The 19,836-nt window shown below is 39.0% G+C and overlaps 1 protein-coding gene and 1 long non-coding RNA gene across 8 annotated transcripts in view; one reads left to right on the top strand and one right to left on the bottom strand.

Moving 5' to 3' along the window:
- Positions 1 to 238: 238 nt before the first annotated feature.
- LOC116997411 lies at positions 239 to 16,962 on the bottom strand. Its single transcript, XR_004418181.1, has 3 exons — positions 16,716 to 16,962; positions 11,203 to 11,294; positions 239 to 1,049 (listed from the first exon to the last, which is right to left on the bottom strand). It is a non-coding gene; the product is annotated as an uncharacterized LOC116997411 (long non-coding RNA).
- BBOX1 (gamma-butyrobetaine hydroxylase 1) overlaps positions 14,029 to 19,836 on the top strand; it is a 51,124-nt gene continuing 45,316 nt past the window's right edge. Inside the window, exons 1-5 of one of the 7 annotated variants that reach the window (XM_033062059.1) lie at positions 14,035 to 14,123; positions 16,987 to 17,242; positions 17,354 to 17,429; positions 17,719 to 17,845; positions 18,425 to 18,588. The gene's annotated coding sequence lies outside the window, so the exon portion shown is untranslated. The other 6 variants (XM_033062058.1, XM_033062056.1, XM_033062057.1 and 3 more) reach the window with 6 other exon arrangements.

Raw genomic sequence — 19,836 nt, 5'->3', positions numbered from 1 at the left:
ATCCTGTTCTTCCCATGCTTAAGTAAGGTTTAGAGATACCCAAATTTCAGATTTTCTTTTAAACGGAAAAACAGAACAGTTACGCATATCTCCACTGGTTATACATGATTTTGAAACAAAAGAATCAGCAAAAAAAAAAAAATACAAACCATTTTTATATTTTATTAAGAAATCATCAGCTAAAGCAAAAACATACAGGTGTGAAGTAAGTCATTAGCAATTGTTCCTTTTGCAGTGTTCAAGTAGGAATTTTAGCATTCTTATCTAATTTTACTTGGTATATCCTATTGCCAAAAGCCGGTAACAACATTTTCCACAACAGCTTGTGCACATGGGACTGATTATTACCTAAATAATATTGAATTAATGATCCAGCCATTTCACCATCATGCCAATCAATACTGTAATTTGTCTTTTGAGATGGGAGAATTGTTACATTGGTCCCACTTTCTTTAATGATACCATGTGGTCCCCAATCAATTACCCTCCCATACTGTAAGAATTGTTGTTGTGGCCACTGTCCTATACATCATGTCCATTCCAAATGCCATATTTTGGAGATGGGTGTAAAATGACATTTCACGAATGAGGTAGAGTGGCATCCACAGACTTGTCGAAGGTAGACAGAATGGTTGGTCAATTCTCTTGTATTATCTGAGTGTGCATATATTAAATGCAATTGCATAGAAAAGTTAGCATAAGGTAAAAGTACTTTTTTGATCCTTTTTTGAAGAAGTACCTGTTTGATTCCACGTTAAGCATCCTGGTGGTAAATCAGTAACCAAAGCAGTGTTAATACTATACGTATCTACAATATCCTGATCCAGGGGAGGAGGCCAAGTTCCTCCTACCCATTCTGTTCCATTATTGCTGAGAGGAGGCTCTGGGTCCCACCAGGTCAGAGGCCAAAACAGCAGAGGTTGAATGATGTGGGCCCAGGAGATTCCCTCTTCTGTGATTTGATGTCAGTACAGCAGAAGAAAGATGGCAAGGGTGATTGTTGTTGTTCTTGTTGGGTTTGATATATTCTGCTGGAAGCCAATATGGTCCTGTAGGTAAAGAAACACAGCCATAGCCTCTTCAAGCTAACTGTGGAACTAGAACTTTCCCCGACCACTGTGTACATCCTTGTGGCATCAGGTGAACTCCTTTTCCTCCAACGGTCTTACCCAAAAGCCTTTTATGTGCAGTTAAATAATTTTCTAATTGAGAGATTAAAAATATTTAAAACATGCTCTTAAGGGAGCATGCCTATTGGATTTCCCCTCTTTTGTTTTTGTAGCATGTTTTTCAATGTGAAATATGCCCTTTTAACTATTGCTTTCCCTGTTGGGGAATGGGCAATACCTGTGACATATTTGATACCCTAAGTGTGGAAGAATTCTTGTGTTTTATGAGCTGTATATGCGGGTCCATTTTCTGGTTTTATCTGTTGAGGGACACCCATCATGCTGAAGGTTGAATCTATTTATTGCAGAGTTAAGACAGTACTTATACACTTAGTCTGAGAATCTTTGTTCAGTCCTTTGCACGCAACCCGATTGCAGGCTATAATAAATCCATCAACCTGACAATTTGTTAGTTTCCTCAAGGTTTTCTGGGTTTGGAGAAGCAGGATCCCTTTCCTTCTCCTCAGATAGTATGTAATCTACTTTCTCTCGTGCTTCCCAGGAATTTTGTGCAGTGTTTGCTGTTTCCTTTCAATAGGTCAGCTAGGCATGAGCAAGGACATCTTCAACTAGATCAGAGCCTCATCCAACTTGGCCTTGACATCCAGAAGAATCAACTATGTCCATAAGCTAAGACAACACTAGGGACAGTGTTTGTCCCAGAAACTAAACTCCATAAGGTGAGATTGTTGTAACATATGAAAAAGATTTATTTCATCTCATATATACCTCTTATACCTTGATATTTATAACCTAAATGTTTACATGAAGATGCAAGATCCAAGAACATAACACAAGCTGTGCTTGTTCAAAGACTTGTTCTATATCATGTTAAGAAGTACCCATCAGCTCTCAAAATAACACAGAAAATTACATGTCACACAAAATAAAGTGACTTATACATAGGTAGAGATAAAATCAAGGGTAGAGCCAGAAAAACATTGTCAGGAAAAGCAGAGAGATTCTTAACTTGTACTGTGTCTTGTCCTTGCCCTGAGGAGGCAGAACAGGCTTTCAAATTTTTCTATCCACAAACCTCTGCAAGGTCAAGTGAGGGACATAACCCCTCAGTAAATTAGAAGTTTGTATCAATATCAAAGGAGATAAAACCAATAATTTGTCCTATTTTGATTGTCTGGGAAAAAGTATAGTCTTTCAACACCAAAACCAGTAAGTATCGGTGGCAGTGTGAAAACATGCAAAACTATGGGACTGCAAGTTTTTTATTCCTGTAATAGAGAAGACAACTGTCTGTTTCAAAGTGGCGGGGGGAAGGAATTGATGCACATGGATGTAATCTGGGGAAATATTTCTCAGTAATCCAATCTAGAGCTAATTTTAAAACACCACCACCAAAAAACCCCTCACCACCAAGAAAAAAGGTTGTTGGTGGGTCATCATAGGATGCAGCAGTAAACATTTCCTTTCCTGTAGGGTCTCTGCTGAAGCATTGAGAGACACTGTAGGTGCTAAATCATGATCTTGTTTCAAAGAAGAATGAGGCTTAGCAGAACAATCTTTGTGCATATGGTGTTCAGTGAACTCAGCAGCAAAGATGATATGGGTAGAAGAGATAATACCATAACTTTCCAATTATTTTTTGCTTGTAGGATCCCAAGTGTCTCCCTGAGCAACAGGTATTTAGGCAGGCCTACACTCTAAGCTGAGCACACACATAAAGGTTAATGTGACACATGAAGAGACAAGACCCACCAGCAGAGAGACAGAGGGTTACTCTTGATGAATCTGAGTGAATCTCAGGTTTATTCGGGAGCATCAGTAAATATATCTTTACTCCCAAAAGCTTTTTTTGGTTATAGCTTACAGATGTGACCACAGTCCTACAATAAATCTGTCTTCTTGACATTTTCCATTGTTCTCTCCAAAGCCATAGTAAAAGACTGTGAAGAATGTGCACAAGGACTGTGCATCTATGTTGATGTAGAAGTAGAAACTCGTTTAGTTCTGTCTCAGGTAAAAGCTGTGTCAGCGAAACCTGTGCTGGTGCTGCTGGCGCTGCTGCCATCATTCTCTGGTTTTTTCCTTACACTAACACCTGTTAACCCCACAGATTAGGCTGCATTGAGTTCTTGATTTCATTTCACCACCTCCGCTTTTATCTTCTTTGCTATTAGCTCACTGCAGCAGTGAATGCAAAGATGAAAATGACAATGCACCTTCAGTCATTAATTGTATATAGTGATAAGTCTAAAAATTGGATAAAATTCTGGGGTTGTGAACTTCCTCATCCCTCAGATGAGATTGCACAAAAACGTATTACACTGCTAACATATTAATTACACAATTATGTATTAACCTGCTAACTTTGTAATATACTGTAATATACTGTAGAAAATTCAGCAATTAAAAAGGATTTTCTTATTTAGCAAAAGAAATTGGTATGTCTGTGCAATGAATGAAACAAAAAAGAGCAATATTGTTGCTCTTTATTTCATAATATAAAGAAGTTTGTGCTTATTTAAAGCACTTGCTTGGATATAAACCCTCAGAAAACTGACAGATCCATAGACAAAGAGATTATTTACAGGCAAAAATTCTATTTCATTCCGATTGGTAAACACAAATATAAAATAATTTTCCAGGTCCATTCAATACTGCCTCTTTAAATTTTAAAGAGCTTCTCATGTCAGACTTTCAAACGGAAGGAAATAGGCTGGATCAGCAAGTTTGCTGTACAGGCATTCTGTAACTATATATGGATTTAGAAAGAAACTTAAGCCATATGAAGCTTGAATAGTAATATTTCACAGCTAGGAATTAGCAAGAACTAATTGAGCTTCTTTCTATGAAATGACAGAACCAGAAACTAAGGAATTATTTGAGAGGAAACTGAATGTGAACCAGGTGCCCCAGTTGCCCCTTGTCCAGGTGCATGGGACTTGTCCTGCTCCCAAAATCCCAGCATTCTTAGCCCTACTAAAAAGAGCCCTAATTGGGAACAGCGCTTATTTTTCTGATCAGTTCTTCCCAGCACTGAAAATACATTTAAAAGTAACACTGAAAAAAAATCTGTTGGTTTCTACAAATGCTGAGGACTGTTTAGACATATAATTATTGTGGTCTTTAACTTACGGAAATTTGGCCTTTCTTCCTGGAATGGATTTGGCTAACGGTGCGTTCTTTCTGCCTTTTGTTCTTAAGAAGCAAATGTTTGTTTTTTTTATTATTGCCGAGTGAAATGGCAAGTACTATTAATATCGTAGTGCTGACGAGGAAAGCCTTTCCCAGTTTGCTGTTCTTTTTTTCTCTTTCTGTGGAAATTCCTGTTCTTTCCATAAACAGATGCAGACAGACTAAACATTTCCTGCAAAATACGGCAGTGAGCACAAAGTACCACTAGCAGGGTTATCTTGTTGATCAAAAGACGTATTTTATTGCATGTCTGCAAAATTTCACCAATATGAGTCGTTTTGTGTGAGGATGTTTGTCTGAAGCAAATTTTAAGTTGTGCTGCATAAATATGAAGTAGAAGGTTTTTTTTTACTCCCATCTCCCCAGTTACACCACGTAATGCCATTCTTTGCCCTGAGACTCACAGCTACTCTGTTGTAAATATGAGTTGCTGTGATGTTGCCCTGCCCTGCCCTGCCCTGCCCTGCCCTGCCCTGCCCTGCCCAGAGAGCAAAAGCCTTGTAGGAGATGAGGATGCTCTTTGGTGACCTGAACAAGGTGAAGGAACCTGCACACACCAAAATTGCTAGAATTTGTTAAGCCTAAGAAAAATAAGAGTTTGGGGATTTATATATTTGAAGGTTCTCTGAGCCTTCTGGATATTTGGCAGACTCACATTATCCTCAGCATTGCAAACACTGCATACCAAATCTTGGCGCAAAACTGAGTTTATGTCCCTGAAACAGCTGACCTTTGAAGCAAAAATGCTTTGCAATCCCTGACTAGTGGAAGCGGCCACCATAAAGCCAGAGACAGGGTGGGAAAACTAAGCATGAGCATTGCTCACTGTTTTGAGAAGAATTATATGACCTCAATCTGATACTTTTTGTTCATCTGCTTTGTGCTGAATGTTTACAGAAGCTCTGTCCTTCGTAGTTAATGATTTAAACACAAGATCATGTTGCTTAGAGATGTGTTTTCCCTGATAAGTATGGCAAATAGTCTAGTCATTATTCCTTCAGTTTATCCCCGCTTCCTATCCCAGAAGCACTGGAACTGTGAAACTGCTAGTATCTACCAGAGTTGGTCAAATATACGTATGACAATAACTGCAAGGAAAAAATGAAAGGAAATAGTAGTGCTGCCATAACCTTGTGTGTCTACAGGGAATTTCATTATGCAGCTAGAGATCTACAGCTTTATTTGCTGGTGTCATGATCCTGCTTGATAGAGGGTATGGTGTTCCTTATAAATCCTTGTCATGTTGAATGAACACACCAGTCCACGTAGAATTGTTTCAACTCTGGCAACTAGCCCACTACTTAGTCTCAAAAGCCTTGGCTCACAAGCCCTTAATTTTTACAATACATTTCAACAAGATCCCAATTCCTGCAAACAAACTTCTTATAGAATAACGGGTATAATATGATAGCCACACTTTTCCAACACAAAGCAAGATGGGAGAAAAATAAATGCAGAAGAGTGAGAAAGAGAAGAAAGAAAATCACCATGTCTTAGATCCTGTGTTGTTACTGCTGCATGGGTGGTCGAGATCTGGGGTAGTGAGACAAATAGAAAGAGAGGAAAAAAAGAAGGGGATTGATCTACTTCCTTTTATAGCTAACCTGGTGCATGCTTCTCATGTAAACTAGATTTTTCATGCCATTTGGCCCACAACAGCCATTTCAAGCTCTCCAGGAACTGAGTTGGGGTGGGGGGGAGTTGATGCAGGTGCAATGAGCATAAGTCTTAAGGCAGAAAAAAAGTTGGATCAGCATAGTGCTGCCCTTACTCTGGCGGACTTCTTGTCCAATCACAACTTTCCAGTCACAAATGTCAGTCAGAATGTTTGAGAAAAAATATTTTTACATGCTTATGCCTGTTCCTCCACATCTGGTCACATGAGCCTGAAGCTGTGGTACAGTAATTCAAAACATTGATTGGATGTAAGAAACATAAGAAAGAATTAATTGAGGAAATATAATAGTTTAAAGTTTAAACAAGATAAAGTAAGTAGTAGTTTCCTGAAAGAAAAACCCAAAGCAAACAAGCAAAACAAAATAATCAAACCCTAATGTACTGGAAAAAAATCCAAGAAAGTCCCTTCCACACATCATGCCATGGATGCTATGTGGAGTGAGTCATGCTGATCACACAGCAAGCTTGAATTGGAAAACCCAATTGCCCATGATCTTGGAATTCATGACAAACTGGTCTGAAGGTGAAAATTTAGGACTGTTGTCATCATCATCAGAAGAAAGAGATGACGTGTTGGGGAGGCCCCACCACATAATCAGCGACCAGAAAATGAATAGTGATGCACTTACTTCACTGGTGGTTCCTGACATATTGTAGGAATAGATAGAAAATGGAAAACTTCTATATGGAGACCTATGCAGTCAGTGACAGAAGCTTTTGAAGGACAAGGTGCATGAAGTCGGGTTGCAGATCTGAAAGCTGTACAGTTGGTTTTGGATATTGCTGAACAAGAGAAATATCCAGCACTTTACCTCTGCACTTACTCGTGGATGGTAGAAAATGTTCTTTGGGGTGTCTCCCACAGGAAACAGTCATCCACAAACTTCTCCAGTGTGAGTCCATCCCACAGGCAACAGTTCTCCACATACTGCTGTGATGTGGGTTACTATTCCATGGGGTGCAGTCCTTCAAGAACAGCCTACTCCAGTGCAGGTACCCCAAGGGGTCACAAGTCCTACCAGGAAGCCTGCTCCATTGTGGTAACCTCTCTCCACTGGTCTGCAGGTGCCTGCCAGGAGCCTGCTCCAGCACAGGTTTCCCAAAGGTTCAAAGCCCTCCTTTTGGCCTCCACCTGCTCTAGCATGGGCTTCTCCATCTCTTTGCCCTCCATTAGGCTGTGGGGGCACAGCAGCTCCACCATCATCTGCACCACAAGCCACAGGGGAACCTCAGGTCTGGCACCTGGAGCACCTTCTCCCCCTCCTTCCCCACTGACCTTGATGTCTGCATAGTTGTTCCTGTCATATATTCTCCATTCTTCTCTGGCTGCAGTTATATCCACAAAATAACTTTTTTAAAATTCTCTTAAATGCGAGAGAAATACTTCTTTTTACTTTATTCTTCTTAAATGTGTTATTACTGAGGTGTTATTACCATTTCTGATTGTCCCAGTCTTGGTCAGCAGCATGTCTGTCTTGGAGCTGACCAGCATTGACTCTGTTGGGCATGGAGGAAACTTTCAGCAGCTTCTGACAGAAGCCACCCCTGTAGCACCCCTGCTACCAAAGCCTGGTCATGCAAACTCAATACAGTGGGTAATGCAGAGGAATGCAGAAAAGCAATATGTACTCCAAGGAGATTTGATTTTTGGTTGACATCAATAATGTATGATACTGTTTGCTGAATGACACTGCCACTGTATGCCATAACTACCATGGACAATGAGTATGGACACCAATCATGAGCTTCTGATGCAGTTTGCAATCAGTTGATGCCACACCAGCGCTCCTGCCCTGGAAGGCATCTCAGATGGATAGAAACCACAGTGACAGATTAAATGAACTCAGCTGACATTTTGAAGGGATAACCATTGACTATAGAAGTGATACCCATACTAGTGCACATATCTATATAGATACACTCACGTATATCAACATATAAATATATAAATACATAAATACATACATATATTTATATTAAATGTATAAATATATACATATATAAATATATACATATATACATATATTTAGGTGGAAGACACAGGATCTGGGCATGACATAGATGGTATCTGGTTCCTCCAGAAAGCAGACTCAAGCAGCCCCTCCCCCAGCTGGTTCAGGAAAAGACTTCCTCGTAGAAAAGTGGAAAAAGCTGTTTATTTAACAGGCAAAGAACTACCAGCACCAAAAATGAACAATACTAAACAACCAAACCTCTTGCCACTCTGAAGACATGACAAATTCAGAAGAGTCCCTTTTGTGGGTTGCAGTCCCACTCACTCAGGCTGTTCTCAGTCCCTCTGGGGCTAGGAAATGCCAGACCAGGCCCTGGTGGGCCACAGGTGTGAGTTCCTGGGGCTCTTCTGGTTTTCAGTCCAGAGCAGGTTCAAACAGTTTCAAGGAAAAAAAAGAGTCCAGGGAACTTCTCTACCTCAGCTAGTCAAAAACTAACTACAAGCAAAGGAGAGCTCTCTCCTGCTGTCCACTGCAGACAACACAGTCAGTGAGAAGGATGCAGGCAAGCAAGTGCAGTCTCCGATAACAAACTCTCTGCTTTCTCTCTCCCCCTTCACAATCAGAACCTGTCTTAAAGCTGCAGAACTTAACATCCAGTATAAATGGAACAGGAGGTTTGGGATACAAGCATCATAGAGTCACCCTAGGACACACTGGGATGTTTTTGTTATTGCTGAGCAGTCAAGCTTTTTATCCCTCCCACCTTACCAGCAAGGAGGCTGGGGGCCACAAGAAGTTGTGAGGGGACGCAGCTGGTAAAGCTGGCCCCAACTGATGTGACAGATATTCCAGACCACTTAGTGTCATGCTCAGCACATAAAGCTGAAGCAAAAAGAATAAAGGGGGTCAGAGAGGACATATTTGGAGTGATAGTGTTTGTCTCCGCAAGACACTGTTACAGGAGATAAAACCTTACATTCCTGGAAAAGACTGAACACCTGCTTGCCCATGGGAAGTGGGAATTGAATTCCCTATTTTGCCTTGATTGTACATAGCTTTTGCTTTACCTATTAAACTGTTTTTACCTCAACCCAATAGTTTTCTCACTTTTTGTTTTCTGACTCTCACTCCATCTCACTGGAGGGGAAAGAGTGAAAAAAAGTTGTGTAGGGCTTAGCTACTGATTGGGGTTAAGCCATATCAATAGTTTAAGAACTAATATTATAATACTGATTTAAACTTGACAGACCTTGCCATAGACCTCTCATGGAGTGAGTAGTCATAGTACCACTGGTTTAGTTTTGTTCACATTTTTTTAAATGGACTTTTCCCTCAGCACTTCTGGTAATAACTAAGATTAAAATGGCTAAGATTATTCAAAGTCAATGAAACAAGTGCTAAAATTTTCATCACCAGGAACAAAACTGCTCCTCTCTGTTCTGTGTACTTTTAAAGGCTCCCTAGCTCCCACTCTGCTGAAACACATCTCCTGCAGAGTAAATCAGAACGGTTTGAAACCATCTCCATGTTCCTTGTACTGCTTAAGAGCAGGACGTGGCTGTGAAGAGTTTTGCTGGCCTCTGAAAAAATTCGAGGATTCAGTCAGCATGGTCCAACCTGTTGCCTTGACCACAGACAAACCTGAACCACTGCTTTTCTCCCAGAGGAGACAAGGAGCAGCTGCCTAAGTTGCAAATGCAAACAGGGCTGCTGAAGGCTTCCTCCTGTTCCACACCATGAAAGTAATGGCTTCAGACTGTCATGGGAGTACCTGGGCATTACTGCCAGTCCCAAGTGGCAAGTAGCCAGCTTCCAGGTTGGCACAAAGGCACAGGAGTCAGTGGGTAGGGAAAGAAGTTTGTGGTTAGAACATAAAACTCTAGTGAAATACAGGCCTGGGTCAGCTACCTACTGAGCTACAAAGTACTAAGGTTGTTGGCCTCCTAACTGGCACTGTAAGCCTGGAACTATACGCATATACATACACAGGCACAGACAGTCAGACACACAAGTATATGTAGAGATATATATATATATATATATATATATATACATACTCATACATACTCATACATATACATGTATGTAGATATAGACATACATAGAGATAGAGATAGAGATAGAGATAGAGATAGAGATAGAGATAGAGATAGAGATAGAGATAGAGATAGAGATAGAGATAGATATATTAGGGGAATGTTACCTTTAAAATAAGTATAAGTTAATGGTTTAAATATTTCATAGTGATGTCATGGTAGGAAGTTAAGTCCTATTTTCCTTCAGGTTTAAACTTAATGGAAAAGGTAAACAATATTTCTTCTGTACAGCTACGACTATCCCTCTAAGTGATGTGCTGCAGAGAGCAGCTGTATCCCTGCATGTGCTGTACATCCAGTGTACACCACCATGTAGCTGTGGTGCAGAAATCACAGTTTGCCTGTGGTTATGAGAAATTATGTTGCCATGATCCATTCCTAAATACGACCCACAAAAGTCAAAGTGTATACCTAAATAAGCCTCCTAAATAATGCTTGCAAAATCCAGTAAGGTAAAACATATCTTCTATGCAAGCATGGGAGTCTGAACTTACATCCAAGTGTGCCTTGGGATCCAGCAAAGCTTTCAGGAAGGAACTGATACTTTATTTTTCATGTTTGAGTGGTTCAAGTAGCAGCAACAGTGGATACCGGGTTTTTAGTTACTGACATTACTGAAAGGCAATATTTTGATTATGTTAAATAGTTGCCAGCCTCAGATGTCCAAGAATTTGAACTGTTGATCTTTTACATGGATTTTTTTTCCTGATGAAAAATATTTAGTTAACACTATCCATTACACAAATTTCAAAAATTCACTTTCCTGACACTTTCTCATTGATCTTTACTAATTTGCAACCACATCTGTCCATACTTGTCTTTATTACCTTTACAGTTATTGTGAGAAAATACTGTTTTCACTTCTTTCTAGCTTGTACTTGTTTCTATTTTTTATATTTGTTATATATATATATATATATATATTTGTTTCTGATACAGTCAGTTTCTAGTATTACATGTTTTTTAAACAGGTAAGACAGAAATTCTACAATTATTTTGTTGCTTACCCTTAAAGTGACTGGTATAGTTTCAGAAATATACAACAATTAGTGGGAAAAGGGCCTGAGATGCCTCAAAGGGACATGTGGTCAATTCATTTTCCCAACCTCCCCTCAGGAGATCATCCATGATGTTTGAAACTTGCTGGCTTACCTCACTAGTGGAGATGTCTGTACAGAAAACATCCACTTCCTGCCTTGTCTTCTGAAGACAGCATATGCTTTGCCTTGTGAATGTAACTAGCCCTGGTGAGTTTGGTAGAACAAAAACACAGTTAAATATAGACAGGGATGTTTTCTTCAGCTTTAATTTGTCTAAAAGCACAGATGGAAATGGACTCAAGCTGCACTAGAGCAGGGTTAGATTGGATACAGAAAATTTTTTCACCAAAAGGTTTGTCAACCACTGGAACAGGCTGCCCAGGGAACTGGGAGTCACCCACCATCCCTGGGGCTATTTGAAAAGCCATGTCAATGGCACTATATTGCCTGTTGAGATTTTCTCTCCCACTCTCTTTTTTTAAGATGCAGATGTCTTGATGGTTTCCATTGCCTTGGCTGATATACAGATGATGAGTGCTGAAGAACTCCTGTTTTGGGTTTGTTAGAGTGCCACAGAAACGTGCTGGCTGCTGCCAAAAGTTCTGATGGTTAAGGCTACATGCTTTCAAATTCCTTACCAGCTCTGACATATACCAGCTTTCTCCAAAGAGTGATCTTCAAGATCCTGAGTTGCTCCTAATCAAATCATACCACTAATTCTTTGAGAATGTTTGGTAATCAACATCATTAATAAATGCCATCACTTTTTCACACCTCATCAGAATCAAACCTCTGCTGAGAACTTGCATCAGAAGGATTCTTTGCTATGATGATTTTTTTCATGCAACAACTTTGTCCCAAGGCTATCCATTAAATACCAATAATTAGCTGGTGGTCAGAGAAAACAGTTACAAAGCACTATGCACTCTGTAATTTGATTTAAGAACTTCATTTTCTAAATAATCTACAATTAACAAAATGAACAATTTAGGAATTACAACTCATATCTGGAAATACCTAATGTTTCTGGAAAATAATGTTAACAGAAAATAATGTTTCCTGTATTATTCATTGTGCTAATTCACAGATTACTCACGGGGTCCCCAACGAAAAGAAAAGGAAAAGAGAAAAGGCTACTGTTTGCAAGTAATTTGCAAGGAAGCCAAGTGCAAGCAAGTTACAGTATAGAGCAAAGTATTTCCAAGATCCATGTTTGACATTGCCCCATCAAAAGCATGAGTGATGTACTCATTACTTTTAACAAGAGCTAGAGAGTGGTAGTTTGGAAAATGCAGTCCTTGGTATCTCCTTTCTGAGAGTATTAGTTAATAAAGTAATTAGTTTCTCCATTAATGCTGAACCATCATCAGACTCCTTATCCTTTTATTGTCACTGCAGCAGAAGCAATGGCAGCAAATGTCTAGATGCCATTCTCAGAGCCATGCTCACATTCTTGTCAGTGAATTAGGAGTAAAAAAGGATCAGCTCCTGCTATTCTCTCTGTGTCTGGCCACTACTGATTCCACCTGCAGATTTCATACTGGAAATATAGTTACACAGGGTGTTCCTTGGGAGAAAAGTAGGAGGGAAGGTGAGGCAACCCCGTAGTTGTAGACAGGCTCCCTTTGTTCTCGAGGCAGATTGAAGTTGTTCAGCCTGGAAAAGAGAAGGCTCTAGGACCTTAGAGCCCCTTCCACTGCCTAAAGGGGGCAACAAGAAAGATGGGGCCCTTACTTTTTAGCAAGTTCTGTTGTAATAGGACAAAAGATACTGGCTTTAAACTAAAAGAGGGTATGTTTAGAAGATATAAAGAAGAAATATTTGACAAGAGCAGTGAAAGACTGGCACAAGTTGCCCAGAGAGGTGGTGGATGCCTCATCCCCGAAAATACTAAAACCCAGTTTGGATGGAGCTCCATATAGTTGAAGATGTCCCTGCTCATTGCAGGGAGGTTGGATTAAAATGACCTTTACTACTGTGTGATAGACAGCACATGTTGCAGCCATTTAACCCACAGAGGTATACGCCGGGCTACTCTTGTGGAGAGGATAGGCTGTCCTGTCCTGCCTTCCAGATGCTACTTCTTTTTGAATATATCCTCTATAACTTCAAACAATTGTTACAGCATTGCTTTGGTTTTGCTGAACCTTTTTAGGGTTTTGAACAGAGAACTGTTTAAATGCCTCCAAAGTTGCTTGATATGAAATAAGCTTTTATTCTGTTACTAGAGAGAATCTGCTTTTCTGTGTGCTTCTGTGGGTTTGGGCATTGAGATCCTTTTGCATATTGACACTCAGGTATCACCTATCTAATCTTGAGGGAAACCCTTACAAATTTGCCAAGGTACTACAGCACTGCTGCCTCAGACTTTCCAGCACCCAGAAAAGACACTGCCTAGGGAAAGCTTGCACAGCTGGCACAGTCTCTGGGAGCATAAACCACAGTGGGACTAAAGAACCTAAACAAACTGATATGTTAGACCAAACATGATGTTCAGAGGCTGTGAGTGACACCAAATGGGATTTTCTCATCCAAGGCCACCAAGATGGAAGAGCTGTAGTATTTCCTAAAACTAAACTAAGTCCTAAGCCTAAACTAGCCCCCGAACTTTAAAGTCAATCAGAGGTCTTTGCTTCTTGACCATAAATGTGGAAGCAGGTAGGTCATGTTCCTGCAGTTTTGAAAAGCACCCCATACACTGTGGTTCCAAGTCAGGGCAAACAACCGTGTTGGGGTTCCTGGTCAAACTGCAGAGGTAAATTTCACCAGCATCCATTGCATCCTCTGTAGAAGGATCTGCAGACCCACAAGGAAGTAACCTTGAATGCCAAATCCTAAGCCATGCCATTCCAAATAAAACTCATAAATTGTACTGGGAGACACAAATTCCATATTGACATTCTGCACCAGCCTCAAGCATGGGAGAATAACACACTATTCAGGCTGCTGAATGAGTGCTCTGTGTGGACTGAGTCATTAAAAATCTGTGGAATAGTCAACCATGGCTGCACAAAAATAAATATACAGCTGACTGTAAGTAATTCCTTCAACTAGTTTTTCAAGCAGAATTTTATAAAAATGTTTGTTAAAGGGAATGTTGCTTTTTTGTTGGGGGTTTTTTGTGGCATTTTTTTGATTTTTTTTTTCAACACAGAGATTTTGGTATATTTGAATTGAAACCATATGTCTGGGTTTATGCTGCTCACATACAATGTCTGACTAGTTTTACGTTCAATACACTGTTAAACTAAATAAAAAACTGACTGAATGTGTTAGGATACAAAAAGGATATTTTTCAACTCCTAAAAAATAGGTCTGTCAATACAAGTGAATTTTAGTATAGAAGCATGGGGATATTTATTCTTTTAATGCTACAATTGGAAAGGTATGGCTGAGAGGAGATTAAACTAGGTAAATCCTAGTATTCTTCTTACATTTTCCATCTCATCTTACTTTTATCTGCACAGAGGATACTATTACATATATTTTGGTGTGGAGACATATTTAATAAAATTACAAGCAGTTGGTTAGCTTAAATAGGTAGGTTCTCCATTAAATTCACGAGCAAATACTTTAAAAGATTTGTGAGAAGAGGAAATTTGATGACTATACACACAGTATAAATGTGTCAGGCTCTAGCTTTTATTCAGGAATTCATGACTGATCTTAATATATAAGATTGCATGTATAAATAAGAAAATACCGTTCTTATAAAGGTGGTAAAACTGCAAATTCTTTAGTGTGTTTCAATTGTTGGGCAATTAGCCTAAAGAACAGACCTGGTGAAATCCAGCTTTCAGAAAATTTATGTTCTCAAGACCCTGCCTCAAATGAATACATTAGATCACAGGTCCTGAAAAACTGTAAAAATGGATTAATTTTGTTGGAGATGACATCAGCATTTCCTCACCAGACTGTTCTAGATTTCTTCCAAGGTTTTTATTTAAATTCTTTGCTACCCCTGCCTGAGAAGGACATGTCAGATTGTAAGCTTTCTCTATTTTGTGAGACAGAGAGAGAAGGAAAAAGAAACATTGGGGGTTTTAAATCTTATTTTATTCCTAACAGGTTAGATGGAAGGAGAGAGCATTTTTTATGAATAATTAGTGAACTATGTTTCTGTAACAACTGCAAAGTATGTGTTTCGACATGCAGCCTTTTCATGCTTACCGAGAACATTAAAAATAACAGAGAAAGGACTGAAAATCAAATCAACAGTTTAAAAGAATAATATACTGTCTCTGTAACAAACCATATTTAGAGTAATTGGAAAACTTCTTCATGTGCTGGCCAGCAAACATGTTTTTTAAGTGTTTTCATTTCCACTGAGGAAGTGTTATTATTTCCACTTCAGGAATCTTGCTGAAGAGATGCTAGCAATATTTCTTTTAGGATTCAAGGTTTTTCATCAACAGGCAGAAACTGCACTACTAAGTTACTAGTACATATTTATCCTGCTTCAACTCTCTTTTAACCTTTTCCCCTCTTAGGAAGCATCCAGAAGCATCACTTCACTTTATAAAAGTAGACTGAGCATAGCCTGTTTTCTACTTTAAGGAAATTATAATTCCATAAAGTAAACCAGCACCCACTACAAAGATGGACTGTGGTAAAATCTTTTTCCATACTTTTTTGCCAAGCCCAAGGTCATTTTGGTGTTGGCTAAAGCTGAAGGGGGTTCAATATTAATTGCAAACTCTTCTGAGACAAACAGTCTGACAGACCTTTTCCATTAGTTGTATTCACATTCAGCCTTATACCCAATCTTTCTATAGCTCATGTGTTTTTTGAATTTGGTTTTCTGTACTGCTTATCTAAGACAGACTCAGAGGATTCTGTGCCCAGACACAGATGTGGTTTCAGCCTGAAGTTTGTGAAGGAGTAAAGGATTATCAGAATCAGTTAGCTTAAATAAGCTAACAATAAAGTTGTTTTCTTTACAAATTTACATTTGAGATATCTGTTGGTCAGCTGTTCCAATTTTGAATTACATATGTCTTTTAGAAAAATTCAAAATTTCAGTGAAACCCCAGACATGCTTCTGGTCCTGGAATATTCAGTATGGTTTGTCCTTCAGCATACTGATCCTGAATTTCTGCTGTATTGCAAAGTTATACCGAATGAATACCAAATGCATTTTAAAAGTTTCATTTCCCATACCTTTCTTTTCACTCTACAGAATTTTTGTTATGTTCTTATGGCAATTTTCCCACAAAAAACCCTGGCATTATTCTTTCATGGACTATTGTATGCCCCAACCCCCTCCCCAACTTGATGCCATTTGAGCACTTAGCACTGCACACTATAATTAGAAATTACATACACATACTTACTAGTCTCATTTTTAAACAAGACTTTGTTTACACAAATCTTTATGTAAAGCCATAGTACAGTTTGTAGCAGGAAAACAGAAGCCAGTAGTCAGAAAACATTTATACTCTAAAGCCTGTGGGGCCTTTAGGACCATATAACATATTTCTATTCTCCAAATAAATGGCCATTTACATCTGAAATATTCTGATGTTGCAAATTTTACCATGATCTACAACAGAAATAGAAACTACATGTGAGCCAAAAACCGAAGATGAAGCATAGTTTGCAGAAGAAGATGTAAACAATTGTCACCTGAAATCCAGTGTTGAGTTGTGCATTTGCCATCAGTTTATAGGCAATTTCTGGGCTGGAGGCTGATTTTGGTGCTGCATAAGCAGGTTATGCAAAGTAAATTCTACAGTTCTTTGTATTACTTTAAACTAATGTTGTTCAGTGGAAAAACAGTGGCTTTTTTTTTTTTTTTTGACACAGCAGAGTCTATATCATGCCAAGTATTTATAAGACAACAGAACCAGTATACTGTTTTATTTTTGCTTCCTGTACTTTTTCTTCATTTATACAGAAGGAACTTTCAAATGCTTGAGCAGGCATGGAGGATAAAACACTGAAATCAACCAGTCTTTTGACAATGCCAGGATTTAAATGAGGGCCTTCATGGGAGCATGCCAAAAGCAAGATCTGTTTCTTGGATGCATCCCAAAAGCTCCCCAGATATCTGATGTCAAGCAACTATTCCTGTGGACTCCCAGCAGAAAATGCAACATTCAGCAGAAAAATGGCTTGTTCTCTTCCCTGGTTCTCTGCACACCCAGTTTCTGGTATTCCTGAGAAATTACCTTCTGTTTTCCTTCAGTTTTATTGCCCTCTGAACTTGCCAGAAATTACTTTACGAAGTTCTACACTGACTGGTTTTTATGTTGTTACTTCAGCCTTTGCTGTAGTGCTCCTGCTGCTTAACTGTGATGAAAATTTCAGACCCTTCAACTCAAGTCTTGATAGATAAAGGTAATTGTTACTTTCAGTGCATGTCTTTCAGGAAAAAATAACCTGATTTTCATTTGTATGCACATGGTTTCATGGACAGTTTAAGGGTATTCATATTAGATTACGGAATTGCAGTCTTAAGACTCTTGTCTTTTAGATGTAATTTTGGAATGAATAATGGCTACTCATTCACAGTCTTGTTCTGTCAGTGTGAGCCTTCATCTTTTCTACCGTTTGATGCTTTTCAGTTAAAACTTAGAATTCTGTTGCTTTGTAATCCTGATCCATAATAGCTATTGCCTTGTATCAGGTTGTTGTGTATCATCCATCAAATTCCAGTTTTTACCAAACTTACGCCCACTGAATCACTAAGGCTGCAGATCCTGAATTGTGAACTTTCATCAAAAGTAGACATTCCAAGCCAGCTTTCCATTGGGGTAAGACTATTTGGATATAAAATTTAAATTAAGCCTGGATAATGAGTGCCCGGATAATGTAATTTAAAGCAGCAGTGGCAGACAGCAGCTGCAGCAGGGAACAGTATACACCTTAGTCTCTAAATGTACAAAGAGACAATATTTACTAAGTTAGGGGGAGTTTTTTACCTTGTGTGGCACTGGTGAAATCATAACCATGCTCACAAAGCTATAGCTGGGTGATTTACAGTGAAGTACTTCCATGAGGAGACTTCAAAAGTGGAGTCCACTACAACCCAAGTACCAGCCAAATCAGCTGACTGCCAGAAATACCAGTTTGTGTCATTGGCAAAAAACAGGAATCCAAACAAAATATTAGGTGAAACAAGAGCATCCTGGGAATATAATTGTCTCGTTAAGCCCCTGTTGGCTAACATAGACCAAGGAGAAATTATTTAACTGTCAGTTATTTAACTGTCTCAGTTAAATAAGCTTTAAACATTTTATAGAAAGCTGAAGCACAGTAGCTTAGCCCAATCCAACCTATTTATATGAGTGTTTTGTGAACTTAATTACAAATTTATTATGTTTCCAAATTAGTGGAGTGCCTCTGTTGCAATAGTTTGTCTGGCCTGGCTTCACAACAGGAAGTTGCCTGGAAAGAGAAGCTGCTTAGACGCTGCAAATATTTCTCATCTTGAGGTGTCTGTGTTTGTGATCTCAAATGACTCCAGAACTTGCAGAGACTACTTTAAATCAATTCAGTAAGTGAAGGTTTCAGTTATTACTCTTGCTATCTCTGGTTAGTTTTTGTTGGTTGTCTGACTGGTTGGCTTATTTTTGTTTTTTGTCTCTTGGTGTTAGTATTATAACCATCTGCACTTACGTAAAGTACTTCAGTAGGCTCTGAAGTCAATACCCAGGCGCACTGATATCACAGGGTTATCATGAATTATTAAAGGCCACATGGAAGGGATGGCTTGCACTCAGTAGCTATGTGTCTTACATTAAAGGGCCTGGTTATGTTGTTAAGTCCAGCACTAAGCTCTCAGGTACCTACCAGACACATGGGAATAGCTGCCTCCCTAAATCCTCTCAAGAAACAATCAGCAAAGAAGGGAGCAGCTTTGTGGAGCTCAGTGCACTTGAAATTGAGATAAGCAGCTAGTTTCTACAGCAGTTATTTGCTTCGCATGTGCCCAGAGATATGATAATTTGTGATTACAGAATGAAGCTGATGTGAGGGAAGGGGCTCCAGACTGCATTTGAATGACAGGTGTCTAAAATGATGACAGTATAAGAAATTGTAGACCCAAAGGCCCCCGAGGCCCATAAATCTTTAATCTACAATGCCAGAATAAGTGAAAAAAGCAGAGGTACATCTCAAGTGTCCGGCTTATTTTCCCAACTAAATTAACTGTAAGTACCATAGTTATTTACAACATGCAGAAAGTGTCAAGATGATAGTTAAAGTATTGACTTACTTTATAAAAACAATATAAATACTGTTGTATGCAAATGTCCCACAAACAGCAGCAGGAGTTTTAACTCTGGATGACTGCAGGATTTGGTATAATCTTTGCTAGGTGGTGATTTTTCCATGAAAGAGGAAAAATTATGTGAAAGGAGTTGGTAACTCTATAGACCCTTTCTTTTTGTGATCTCACCTTCATTTAACAACTCAAAAATGGTAAAGACAGATTTCTAAAAGTTACATGCACAGTTCAACTGTGCCACAACTCTGCTACTAGAGTCACCCTAAATATTGTTTCATTAAAAAGAAATGCTTCTTACGAAGTCAGCCCTGTAGGATGCACTGTAATGGGATTTTCCTTGAACACATCAGACATTTTGTTTAGAACAAATTCTGTGTTTCATTTTCCCATCTTACGCTATCAAGGTTTATTGTTTTACACTTTATGTTTGATCCTTTTTTTTCCCATCAAAGGGTTTTTTTTTTGTTTTTTTTTTTTTTTTTAATCAATGACAAGCTATGTGGCCTCAGCAACTTT

The sequence above is a fragment of the Catharus ustulatus genome, chromosome 6 (genome assembly GCF_009819885.2).
Source record: "Catharus ustulatus isolate bCatUst1 chromosome 6, bCatUst1.pri.v2, whole genome shotgun sequence".
Taxonomy (NCBI): Eukaryota; Metazoa; Chordata; class Aves; order Passeriformes; family Turdidae; genus Catharus; species Catharus ustulatus.
Note: the sequence above shows the minus strand (reverse complement) of the source record. Positions and strands in the feature narration are given on the sequence as shown.